This window comes from Oncorhynchus gorbuscha, linkage group LG17, assembly GCF_021184085.1.
Source record: "Oncorhynchus gorbuscha isolate QuinsamMale2020 ecotype Even-year linkage group LG17, OgorEven_v1.0, whole genome shotgun sequence".
NCBI lineage: Eukaryota > Metazoa > Chordata > Actinopteri > Salmoniformes > Salmonidae > Oncorhynchus > Oncorhynchus gorbuscha.
In genome coordinates this window covers 10,797,763-10,810,447 of record NC_060189.1, presented here as the reverse complement: position 1 = coordinate 10,810,447, position 12,685 = coordinate 10,797,763, and positions in this window count along the sequence as shown.

Here is a 12,685-nt window from a genome sequence, read left to right as displayed (position 1 = left end):
ATCTTCTTTTTTTTCTTCCCTCGTTTTAAGTGGGCCTGTGCTTATGTCGAGGGCCGTGGAGATACAATGTATTGCTAGACATTCATGTCTTTCAGTAAGGAAAGGCTGTGGATGAAACGGCAGCGACCGTAAAAGGTGTGCACCAGGTGCCTCCAATAGCCTCCCTCTGGAATGTAACCCCCAAATGTCTCCCGACCGTCTCCACGCTAGCCCATAAAACCTCTGGGCTCCTGCCAACATTCTCCCGGTGCGCTGCACACCTGGGCCCAGTTGGGGCGCCCTCGACTCGTCCAAAGGTTTTGGGAGGTTGGGAGATGGTGAATTCCATAGGTTGACCTATGTAACAATGTATACCATCATCAGACAGAGCTGACCTCAAAGCATTAGTGTTGGTAGATAATTCTATTCCCACCTAAACACCACAAACATTAAGCCCTCCAAGCCCCATCTTAACTCCCTTCAAAAATGTCGCTCCACACCCAATGTTCACTCTCAAGACGTAGTAAGCACTGCTCTTTCACTTGTATACAGTCTAGGCTTCTGAGTATGTCTGCCTGGATAACCACAAAGTCTCTTTATCATGTTCAGTGCAAACCTTAATAACAGCAATGTGGTTAGAGACAATCGGTAAAGGCCCAGTGCAGTCAAAAACTTGATTTCCTGTGTTTTATATATATTTCCACACTATGAGGTTTGAATAATACTGTGAAATTGTTCAAACTGATGATAATTCCCCTTTAGTGTAAAAGTTGCTTGAAAAGACCACCTGAAATGTCTGCCTGTGCAGGTGGGATAGAGTTTTGGCCTGCCTGGTAAAATCACCTGGCAGTATAAATTAAGCCAATAACAGATAGTTGTCTGGTTAAATATCCCTCCCATTAGGCTCGTCCAATTATGCCCCTCACTCAGACCACTCACAGACTGTCCTAGCTAAATTATTGCTTGAGAAATTGCTCTTTGTTAAAAAGCTATTTTTGACCATTTTAATTGAAAACAGTCACAGTAAGGTTCTTAATTGTTACCCATAAATGATATTGAGATAAAAATGGCTGCATTGCACCTTTAACCTTAATGCAGGAATGATGTTGTTGGCAGTTGGGCACCGCGATGCTGGGTATATTGGTACATATGGTGCCTGTGTGGACCCATGTAGTTAAACATAGACTTTGATATGAAAACAGGGGAAAGTGCAAAGAGAATGACATTAACCACAGAGAGAAATCCAGGCAGTTTTAAGGGTCATAAAACAGGACTTCACACAGCGGGACACACAGCATTTCATCATTTCTGTTGTGACTCTGCACTACATTGTAGGCAGCCGCAGGCACCAGGGAAGGCAGTAACTGTAAATGGCTATCACTTAGTCTTAGGTTATCTGGCCTGCTTTTATTGTGATCTGGATGGGGAAACAATAACCCCAGTCATAAGCCTGATTCACACTTTAGGGCCAAACGACCCATTCAAAGCAGAGCTGTACTGGGCTGGCCTGGTTAAGCATACATCATCGTTGCTGGAACCATGCTAAAAGAGGACAAGGTGAAAAGACAGTATCTGAGCCAGCACAGTATAGTTCAGGTCGGTTCTACAGTGCCAATCAGGCAATAGTGTAGCAGGAGAAAGTTTGAGCTGTAACGGGGACTCGAATTTAACTCCTATAACGCAGAGCCAAGCATAATACGGACTATACCACAAAAGCCCAAGCCTCTGGGTAGAAGTAGTATAACGCTCACACACACTGGTTACATTAGTACTCACAAACTCACTCTACCATACGCTCACTCAGATATAGTTTATTTGAGGAGAGAAAGTTTTTAAGAAGTCACAGAGCTTGTATCAAAATCTTTTGAGCCACCCTGTGGTTATAATGTGGAATGGCAGTCATTACCACAATGGACTAATTTATTAAAACGTTTGTTCAGAGAAAGGCAGATGCAAAGTGCATCTGTAGAGCCCTGGGGGACTCTTGGAATGTTATTAACATTACTGAGGTCATAAACAAATATTAAAAGGGCAATCTGCTCAGAGGGAAGTAGAACTAAGCTCATTATGCATTTATAAGTTATGTTCTCTAAGAATCCATGGCTAATTATCATCAATTTAAAAAGTAAACAAATTTATGTACCAATCCTGCATTGCCCGTTTAATGTACCTGATGCTGCGTTCATAACCAAGTGGGAAGATGGTAATTACCGGTTGTGAGGTTGTAAATACCAGTTGGATACATTCAATCTGAAAGTACAGCCATCACGCTTGTAAAACAATGATAAGGTTTAAAAAATATATGAATAGATTTATTTGCAGAAATGTTTTGTTGTTGCATTTAACTGATCAATGTATTCTGTTGTCTGCACTACAGCCTGCTATATCAGTCTGGTAATACAGGATTAGTAAAGGCCCAGTGCACTACTTTTCTGGTAATTTGTACATTCTGATTTTTCAGGTGGTGCTGCAGTACCCCATCAGAACCCAAAATACACACTTGGTACATACATTTGTTTACTTTTTTAATTGATGATAACTGTTTGTGATTTGAAAAAGAACAAAACGAACACCCCTCTATTTATTTTGGTAAACAGCTGAACTGAATAATGGGGCTAGGTAAAAGTAACCCTTCTCAAATTAATATACAGAGCTCTTAGATACAAGGACTAACAGTCCATGACATATAGAAAACAAGTGTGTATTTTGGGTTCTGATGGGGTACTGCAGCACTGGGCCTTTACTAATCGTGTATTACCAGACTGATATAGCAGTCTGTAGCACAGACAACAAAATACATTCATCAGTTAAATGCAACAACAAAACATTTCTCCAAATAAATCTATTCATATATTTTTTAAACACTATAATTTGTTTACAAGCGTGATGACTGTACAAAAGAAATAAAGGGGCGTCCGTTTTGTTCTTTTTTCAAATCACAGACTGTGGCTTTAAGCCGTTGATATTTCACTGAATTATTCCCCAGAGAAGCAGAAGAGTAATATCCATTAATGACCAGTGAAACAAGTAAGCTATTTGTTCTGAAATGTGGCTCACGGATAGGACTACACCACTCTTGTGTAGGAGTGCAGGGGGTCAGTAAGGTATGTGGGCGCCAGTCCATTGATTGCTTTGTAGGTGAGCATGAGCCATTTGAAGATGATCCTATATTGAAGTGGGAGCCAGTGGAGTTTGATGAGGGTGGGGGTGATGTGGTCTCAAGGTCTGGTGTGTGTGAGGACTCCCGCAGCTGAATTTTAATATGTTGACGTCTGTCCAGTGTTTTGGTGGGGAGTCCGTAGAGAAGGCCGTTGAAGTAGTCCAGGTGTGGTGAAACCAAGACGTGAATGAGGGTTTCAGCACTGGGGTCAGTGAGAGAGGGTGTTGCTTTCAAATGACAGAGTGTGGTCAAATGTAACACCAAGGTTCCTGACTGTTGAGTTGGATGGGATGGTGCAGCTGTCAGTTGTCATGTTGAGTTGGATGGGATGGTGCAGCTGTCAGTTGTCATGTTGAGTTGGATGGGATGGTGCAGCTGTCAGTTGTCATCATGTTGAGTTGGATGGGACGGTGCAGCTGTCAGTTGTCATCATGTTGAGTTGGATGGGATGGTGCAGCTGTCAGTTGTCATGTTGAGTTGGATGGGATGGTGCAGCTGTCAGCTGTCATGTTGAGTTGGATGGGATGGTGCAGCTGTCAGTTGTCATGTTGAGTTGGATGGGATGGTGCAGCTGTCAGTTGTCATGTTGAGTTGGATGGGATGGTGCAGCTGTCAGTTGTCATCATGTTGAGTTGGATGGGACGGTGCAGCTGTCAGTTGTCATGTTGAGTTGGATGGGATGGTGCAGCTGTCAGTTGTCATGTTGAGTTGACCCAATCGCACTAAATCCACCAGATTAGAGGCATTAGGGATGAAACACGTTTTATTGAGAGGTGCGTAAATTGGACCATATTTCTGTCCAATCTGAGTATTTAAAATGTAATGAGTACTTTTGGGTGTCGGAGAAAATGTATTGGAGAAAAATGTGAATACAGTACTTTCTTTAGGAATGTAGTGAAGTAAAAGTTGTCAAAAATATAAATAGTAAAGTACAGAAACCCCCCAAAACGATGCAAGCACTGCTTCAAATATTTTAGACTTAGTTACTTTACTTCACTGACAGTAGGTCTATGCTCATGGGCTTCCCAAGTTCAACCAGTGGTGCACAAGTTGACACAAATTCACACCTCTTTGAATGGGTAGGGCAGGATATCCTGTAAATCATTGCGTCTGTCTAGTACACGCAGCCGGAGTTGTCAGACGTCTCCGTGCTTCATGGTGGATTACGTTATTGTAGTATGTACATTCGCTCACATGTATTAGGCTATAGAGATGTTTACGATGTAGCCTAACATATGCTGGTTTCAAGGTAACCTAATAGCGTGTATCTAGAACACACACACACAGAAATACAGAACGCATCGAGGAAAGAGCCACGCGCTCAGGTAAGAGCACATCTTCTTAGAAAATGTATGTATTCATTTTTTTTTTACAGGAAAAGTAGCTAAATAGAGTATATGCTCTACACAGACTAGAATGCGCGTTAACATTCTGATTTAGATTTTAAAATATATTTAGCTTTTCTTTATTAGCCTACCTGTGAACATTTTCGTTATTTTACAAGTATTTCGTGTTTAAAATGTTTAAACAAATGTACAAGTCTAACATCTTTCACTGCACTAATAATGAGTCTCTACTAGAGCCAGAGTTGACGCCAAGAAACCTAAATGACGTTATACAGTATTAGAAAACATTGAACAAGCCGTTCTTAAAAGGGAAATCTGGGATTGGTACATCCATGCATGGACTTTCCTATGAATTACATATAGCCATTCATTCTTGAAGAATGGATAAATAACTCATGAGTTTAGTTCAACTTTCCAACCCCACCAGAACCCAAAATATCCCCATAACATGTTTTATACCGTTGTTTGTATACAATGGAATAAGACACTAGTGTATTTCTAACATTTACAAATGGTTCAAATATAATTGTGATCTCATGGATGGTCAGTCCATGCATCCATAGCTCCGTCAAGGAATTTGAGAGTGGTTTCATTTTTCCAGCAACATCCCTCAGCTGTTTACCAAAAAAAATGGTGGGGTAAATGCTTTGTTGCTAATAATACTAATAATTACAAATTCTCATTTACAATGACTGCCTACCCGGGAACAGTAGGTTAACTGCCTTGTTCAGGGCAGAACAACAGGTTTTTATCTTGTCAGCTCATGGATTCAATCCAGAAATCATTTGGTTACTGGCTCAACGGTATAACTACTTGGCTACCTGCCACCCCAGGTAGGCATAATTGGCAGAATCTTCCATACACCCCCCCAAAAAAATGATTAGTGAAGGTGCTGGATGCTAAATGCTAAACTTGAAAAAAGGAACATATTGTTTTACTTTTCCTATTGAAAAACGAGAATCCAAGTATAACTACAGTAAAGTACACACACTGAAGGGTAAAAAAAACATGTTTTGAGCAAAATAGTGTATTTTAGACACAATCGTGAAATGCAAGTGTTTGCCAATTCTGTGCGTTGGTCTGATGGTGCACTCTGACGTAATTGTCATCCCGCCTTCCTTGTGGGAACAATAGAGGACCAATTCAGGGCAAAAGCGGAGAAAGACCCCCTCTCCCCACTTGTACTATGTCAGAGGAAATCAGGTGATTAAAGAGGTTCTATGGAAACTGGAAACTGGGTCTTTAATGAAGGTAATCTGACCGACAGTTTAGCTTCTATTAAAGTACATTTGCATCTGACTGGAAGTGTGCAGATAGTTTGAATGAGTTTATGCGTTGCGCTCTTTCACCAAGTTGTAAAATGAACAGACACTGGCTACTCTTTGGCAAGAAACAGTATGTGAACCCTTTGGAATTACCTGAATTTCTGCATAAATTTGACATAAAATTTGATCTGGTCTTCATCTAAGTCACAATAATAGACAAACACAGTGTGCTTACAATAATTTGTTTGTTATTCGTTAATTTGTCTTGTCTATATTAGATATATAATTTAAACATTCACAGTTTAGGTTGGAAAAAGTATGTGGACCCCTAGACTAATGACTTCCCCAAAAGCTAATTGGAGTCAGGAGTCATCAAACCTGGAGTCGAATCAATGAGACCAGGTTGGAGATTTTGGTTAGAGCTGCCCTGCCCCATAAAAAAACACACACAAAATTTGAGTTATTTGAGTTTGCTATTCACAAAAAGAATTGCCTGATGTGAACCATGCCGCAAACTAAATAGATGTCAGAAGACCTCAAATTAAGAATGGTTGCCTTGCATAAAGCTGGAAAGGGTTACAAAAGTATCTCTAAAAGTCAGTCCACGATAACACAAATTGTCTATAAATTGAGAAATTTCAGCATTGTTGCTACTCTCGCTAGGAGTGGCCATCCTGTAAAGATGACTGCAAGAGCACAGCGCAGAATGCTCAATGAGGTTAAGCAGAAACATAGTGTCAGCTAAAGACTTACAAAAATCTCTGGAAGATGCTAAAATCTCTGTTGACGAGTCTACAATACGTAAAACACTCAACAAGAATGGTGTTCATGAGAAGACATCATGGAAGAAGCCCCTGCTGTCCAAAAAAAAACATTGCTACACATCTGAAGTTTGCAAAAGAGCACCTGGATGTTCCAGCACTACTGGCAAAATATTATGTGGACAGATTCAACTATAAGTTGTGTTGTTTGGAAGGAACACACAACACTATGTGTGGAGAAAAAAAAGGCACAGTACACCAACATAACCTCCCAACTGTAAATTATGGTGGAGGGAGCATTATGGTTTGGGGCTGGTTTGCTGCCTCAAGTCCTGGACAGCTTGCTGTTGTCCACAGAAACATTTATTCTTAAGTTTATCAATACATTTTGCAGGAGAATGTAAGGCTATCTGTCAGCCAATTGAAGCTCAACAGACGTTAGGTGATGCAAAAGGACAACCATCCAAAAGACAGAAGTACTGTGGCTTGTGAAAGTATTCACCTCCTTTGGCATTTGTCCTATTTTGTTGCCTTACAACCTGGAATTAAAATGGATTTTTGGGGGGTTTGTATCATTTGATTTACACAACATGCCTACCACTTTGAAAATGCAAAATATTTTTCATTGTGAAACAAACAAGAAATAACACAAAAAAACTGTTCGTGAGCGTGCATAACTATTCACCTCTCCCAAAGTCAATACTTTGTAGAGCCACCTTTTGCAGCAACTACAGCTGCAAGTCTCTTGGAGTATGTCATTATAAGCTTGGCACATCTAGCCACTGGGATTTTTTGCCCATTCTTCAAGGCAAAACTGTCCAGGTCCTTCAAGTTGGATAGGTTCTGCTGGTGTACAGCAATATTTAAGTCATACCACAGATTCTCAATTGGATTGAGGTCTGGGCTTTGACTAGGCCATTCCAAGACATTGAAATGTTTCCCCTTAAACCACTCGAGTGTTGCTTTAGCAGTATGCTTAGGGCCATTGTCCTGCTGGAAGGTGAACCTCCGTCCCAGTCTCAAATCTCTGGAAGACTGAAACAAGTTTCCCTCGAGAGTTTCTCTGTATTTAGCGCCATCCCTCATTCCTTCAATTCTGACCAGTTTCCCAGTCCCTGCCGATGAAAAACATCCCCACAGCATGATGCTGCCACCACCATGCTTCACTGTGGGGGTGGTGTTCTCGGGGTGATGGGAGGTGTTGGGTTTGCACCAGACATAGAGTTTAAGATACGTTTGTCTAATCTGACCAGACTACCTTCTTACATATGTTTGGGGAGTCTCCCACATGCCTTTTGGCTAACACCAAACGTGTTTGCTTGTAATTTTCATTAAGCAAAGGCTTTTTTCTGGCCACTTTTCTGGCCCAGCTCTGTGGAGTGTACGGCTTGCTTCTACCTGGCACGCAGGCGTCCCATTTAGAGCTCTGGAAATGCAAATGCGCTACGCTAAATGCTAATAGTATTAGTTAAAACTCAAACGTTCATTAAAATACACATGCAGGGTATTGAATTAAAGCTACACTCGTTGTGAATCCAGGCAACAAGTCAGATTTTTAAAATGCTTTTCGGCAAAAGCATGAGAAGCTATTATCTGATAGCATGTAACACCACAAAAGACCCGCAGGGGACGTAAACAAAATAATTAGCATATTCGGCGCTACACAAACCGCACAATAAAATATAAAACATTCATTACCTTTGACCATCTTCTTTGTTGGCACTCCTAGATGTCCCATAATCACTATTGGGTCTTTTTTTCCGATTAAATCGGTCCATATATAGCCTAAATATCATTCTATGTAGACTGTGTGATAAATGAAAAAAAAATAGCGTTTCATAACGTAACGTCATTTTTTAAAATTCAAAAAGTCGACGATAAACTTTCACAAAACACTTCGAAATACTTTTGTAATGCAACTGTAGGTATTAGTAAACGTTAATAAGCGATCAAATTAATCACGAGACGTAGTGTTTTCTATAGGGATCCATCTTGAAATACTGTCCGTCTATTTCTCAACCAAAATATCCGGTCGGAGACCGGAAGAAATGGGCTGTCTCTTGTTCGTTTGACCAAGAAACAAATCCTAGGCAAATGACAAGACTGTTGACATCGTGTGGAAGCTGTAGGTACTGCAACCTCAGCCATATTTAATGTCTTTCGCCCATATCAATGGGTTGAAGCGGCGGATGGATATATTTTTCCACTTTCAGTGATCAGATTTTCCTGCACTTTTCAATGAAACGCACGTTATATTAAAGCCACAGCCGTGATTTAACCAGTTTTATAAACGTCTGAGTGTTTTCTATCCACACATACTAATCATATGCATATACTATATTCCTGGCATGAGTAGCAGGGCGCTGAAATGTTGCGAGATTTTTAACAGAATGTTCGAAAAAGTAGGGGGTAAGCTTAACAGGTTAAAGTGGTCTTATGGACAGATACTACAATCTCTGCTGTGGAGCTTTGCAGCTCTTTGTTGCCTCTCTGATTAATGCTCTCCTTGCCTGGTCCATGAGTTTTGGTAGGTGGTCCTCTCTTGGCAGGTTTGTTGTGTTGCCATATTCTTTCATTTTTTTAAACAACAGATTTAATGGTGCTCCATGGGATGTTCAAAGTTTTGGATATATTTTTTTTAACCCAACCCTGATCTGTACCTCTCCACAACGTTGTCCCTGATCTGTTTGGTGAGCTCCTTGGTCTTCATATTTCTGCTTGCTTGGTGGTGCCCCTTGCTTAGTGGTGTTGCAGACTCTTGGGCCTTTCAGAACAGGTGTATATATACTGAGATCATGTGACACTTATATTGCACACAGGTATAATTTATTTAATGAATTATGTGACTTCTGAAGGTAATTTGCACCAGATCTTATTTAGGGGCTTCATAGCAAAGGGGGTGAATACATATGCATGCGCCACTTCTCCATTTTTTTAGAATTTTTTGAATCAAGTTATTTTTTAGAATTTCACTTCACCAAATTGGACTATTTTGTGTATGGCCATTTCATGAAATGAAAGTTTTTGCTAGTTGACGTACTGTTAGAGAGAGAGCTGGCCAAAAGTTGGCTTACATTATCTATTATTTTTTCCTCAATCAAACTAGACCTGAATTAAACAATGAAACCATCGGCAAAATGATTGAAGATTGATATTCTGATGTTTTTTCAGTGCAATGCGAGTTGTATTAGTCAGTATGTCAATGTAACGTTATTGATGTGTCAGCTAATTATCTACTTTTCACACTGACACAGTAATAAACAGCTCTAATGTTCGTCGGCTTCACTGTCACGGTGCACATTAGAAGTCTTGTCTGGGACGATTTCTTCATCCCACTTAAGGCTGTTGAGGTGACCATATTACCGTCACACCAGCGGTCACGAGTCATGAAGGCAGTCAAATTCCATGTGACCCTTTAGTCACAGTAATTAGGCTTCTCCAAGCTCTGATGCTGCTGATGGTCATTAGTAGCATACCAAACTTGATAACTGCCTGGTACTCAGCACTATATTGTCCCTCAAGTCACTCTGACATCAATGCAAATGTAATCGAAAATCTAATCAAACACTTTATGAGAGCCCAAGATCTCATGTTGCGCAATATTTGTATAGGCTATGCAATTGCACAAGAAAACAGTGATGGCCTCTTCAAGCTTTCTATAGGCTAGGCCTATGTAACGTTGTACGCTGATAGTCGGGAAGCAAGTTCAGGGAGTGAATACATTTAAGAAACAGAAACAATGACGCCTGGGGAAGAAACCAAAGGGAGTGACATATAAAGGGTAGGTAATCAAGGAGGTGATGGAGTCCAGGTGAGTGTCGTTATGTGCAGATGCACATTACAATGGTGACTGGTGTGCTCCATAACGAGCAGCCTGGTGACCTAGAGGCCGGAGAGGGAGCCTACTGTATTTATTTCTCAACTTTACTAATATTAAGCACATTTTATCTTTACAACAGGAGTAGAGCCTACCTGACTGGCATGAAAATAAACCACAGGAAAAGGGTCCTCGATTCACTATTTAAGTGCATATTTAACATGTGTTTTTACCTGTTTCCCCTGAGATAGGTGCATGATAATGGTCCATTCTAAATCAAAACAAATGTCACACATACAGTGCCTTGCGAAAGTATTCGGCCCCCTTGAACTTTGCGACCTTTTGCCACATTTCAGGCTTCAAACATAAAGATATAAAACTATTTTTTTGTGAAGAATCAACAACAAGTGGGACACAATCATGAAGTGGAACGACATTTATTGGATATTTCAAACTTTTTTAACAAATCAAAAACTGAAAAATTGGGCGTGCAAAATTATTCAGCCCCTTTACTTTCAATGCAGCAAACTCTCTCCAGAAGTTCAGTGAGGATCTCTGAATGATCCAATGTTGACCTAAATGACTAATGATGATAAATACAATCCACCTGTGTGTAATCAAGTCTCCGTATAAATGCACCTGCACTGTGATAGTCTCAGAGGTCCGTTAAAAGCGCAGAGAGCATCATGAAGAACAAGGAACACACAAGGCAGGTCCGAGATACTGTTGTGAAGAAGTTTAAAGCCGGATTTGGATACAAAAAGATTTCCCAAGCTTTAAACATCCCAAGGAGCACTGTGCAAGCGATACTATTGAAATGGATGGAGTATCAGACCACTGCAAATCTATCAAGAACTGGCCGTCCTTTTAAACTTTCAGCTCATACAAGGAGAAGACTGATCAGAGATGCAGCCAAGAGGCCCATGATCACTCTGGATGAACTGCAGAGATCTACAGCTGAGGTGGGAGACTCTGTCCATAGGACAACAATCAGTCGTATATTGCACAAATCTGGCCTTTATGGAAGAGTGGCAAGAAGAAAGCCATTTCTTAAAGATATCCATAAAAAATGTAGTTTAAAGTTTGCCACAAGCCACCTGGGAGACACACCAAACATGTGGAAGAAGGTGCTCTGGTCAGATGAAACCAAAATTGAACTTTTTGGCAACAATGCAAAACATTATGTTTGGCGTAAAAGCAACACCCTGAACACACCATTCCCACTGTCAAACATGGTGGTGGCAGCATCATGGTTTGGGCCTGCTTTTCTTCAGCAGGGACAGGGAAGATGGTTAAAATTGATGGGAAGATGGATGCAGCCAAATACAGGACCATTCTGGAAGAAAACCTGATGGAGTCTGCAAAAGACCTGAGACTGGGACGGAGATTTGTCTTCCAACAAGACAATGATCCAAAACATAAAGCAAAATCTACAATGGAATGGTTAAAAAATAAACATATCCAGGTGTTAGAATGGCCAAGTCAAAGTCCAGACCTGAATCCAATCGAGAATCTGTGGAAAGAACTGAAAACTGCTGTTCACAAATGCTCTCCATCCAACCTCACTGAGCTCGAGCTGTTTTGCAAGGAGGAATGGGAAAACATTTCAGTTCCACTTCATGATTGTGTCCCATTTGTTGTTGATTCTTCACAAAAAAATACAGTTTTATATCTTTATGTTTGAAGCCTGAAATGTGGCAAAAGGTCGCAAAGTTCAAGGGGGCCGAATACTTTCGCAAGGCACTGTATATGATTTAGTACATGTAAAGACAAGATTAAATCAAGAATAGTCTGAGGGGTGACAATATTAGCCAATTATATATTATCACTTGTGAATCATTGTCACGCCCCAAGCCCTCTGGGTTCTCTATGGTGTATAGGTCAGAGCGGGGTTTTTCTAGCGTTTCTATTTCTATGTTGGTATTTGTATGGTTCCCAATTAGAGGCAGCTGATTATCGTTGTCTCTAATTGGGGATCATACTTAAGTTGCCCATTGTTCCCACCTGTGTTGTGGGATATTATTTTCAGTTAGTGTCTAAGTGCGCTCTGTACTGGACGTTCGTTTATTCTTTGTTAAGTTTCACTTTGAAATAAAGTATGTGGAACTATACGCATGCTGCGCCTTGGTCCGCTCCTGTCAACGAATGTGGCAAAGGAGTATAGGGGAACAGCGAGGACGCAGGGATCCGCGGCCACAGAAACGGCAAGATTCTTTTGGGAGGGGGGGACAAGAGGTGGTCGGCTGAGCAGAGGTGTGAGCCAGAGACTGTCTGGCAGATGATGGAGGAGTTTAATGAGGGATACCGGAGAGAGGTGTTGGCGAGGAGTATGCTGCAGCGTAGGCGTGCTGAAGAGC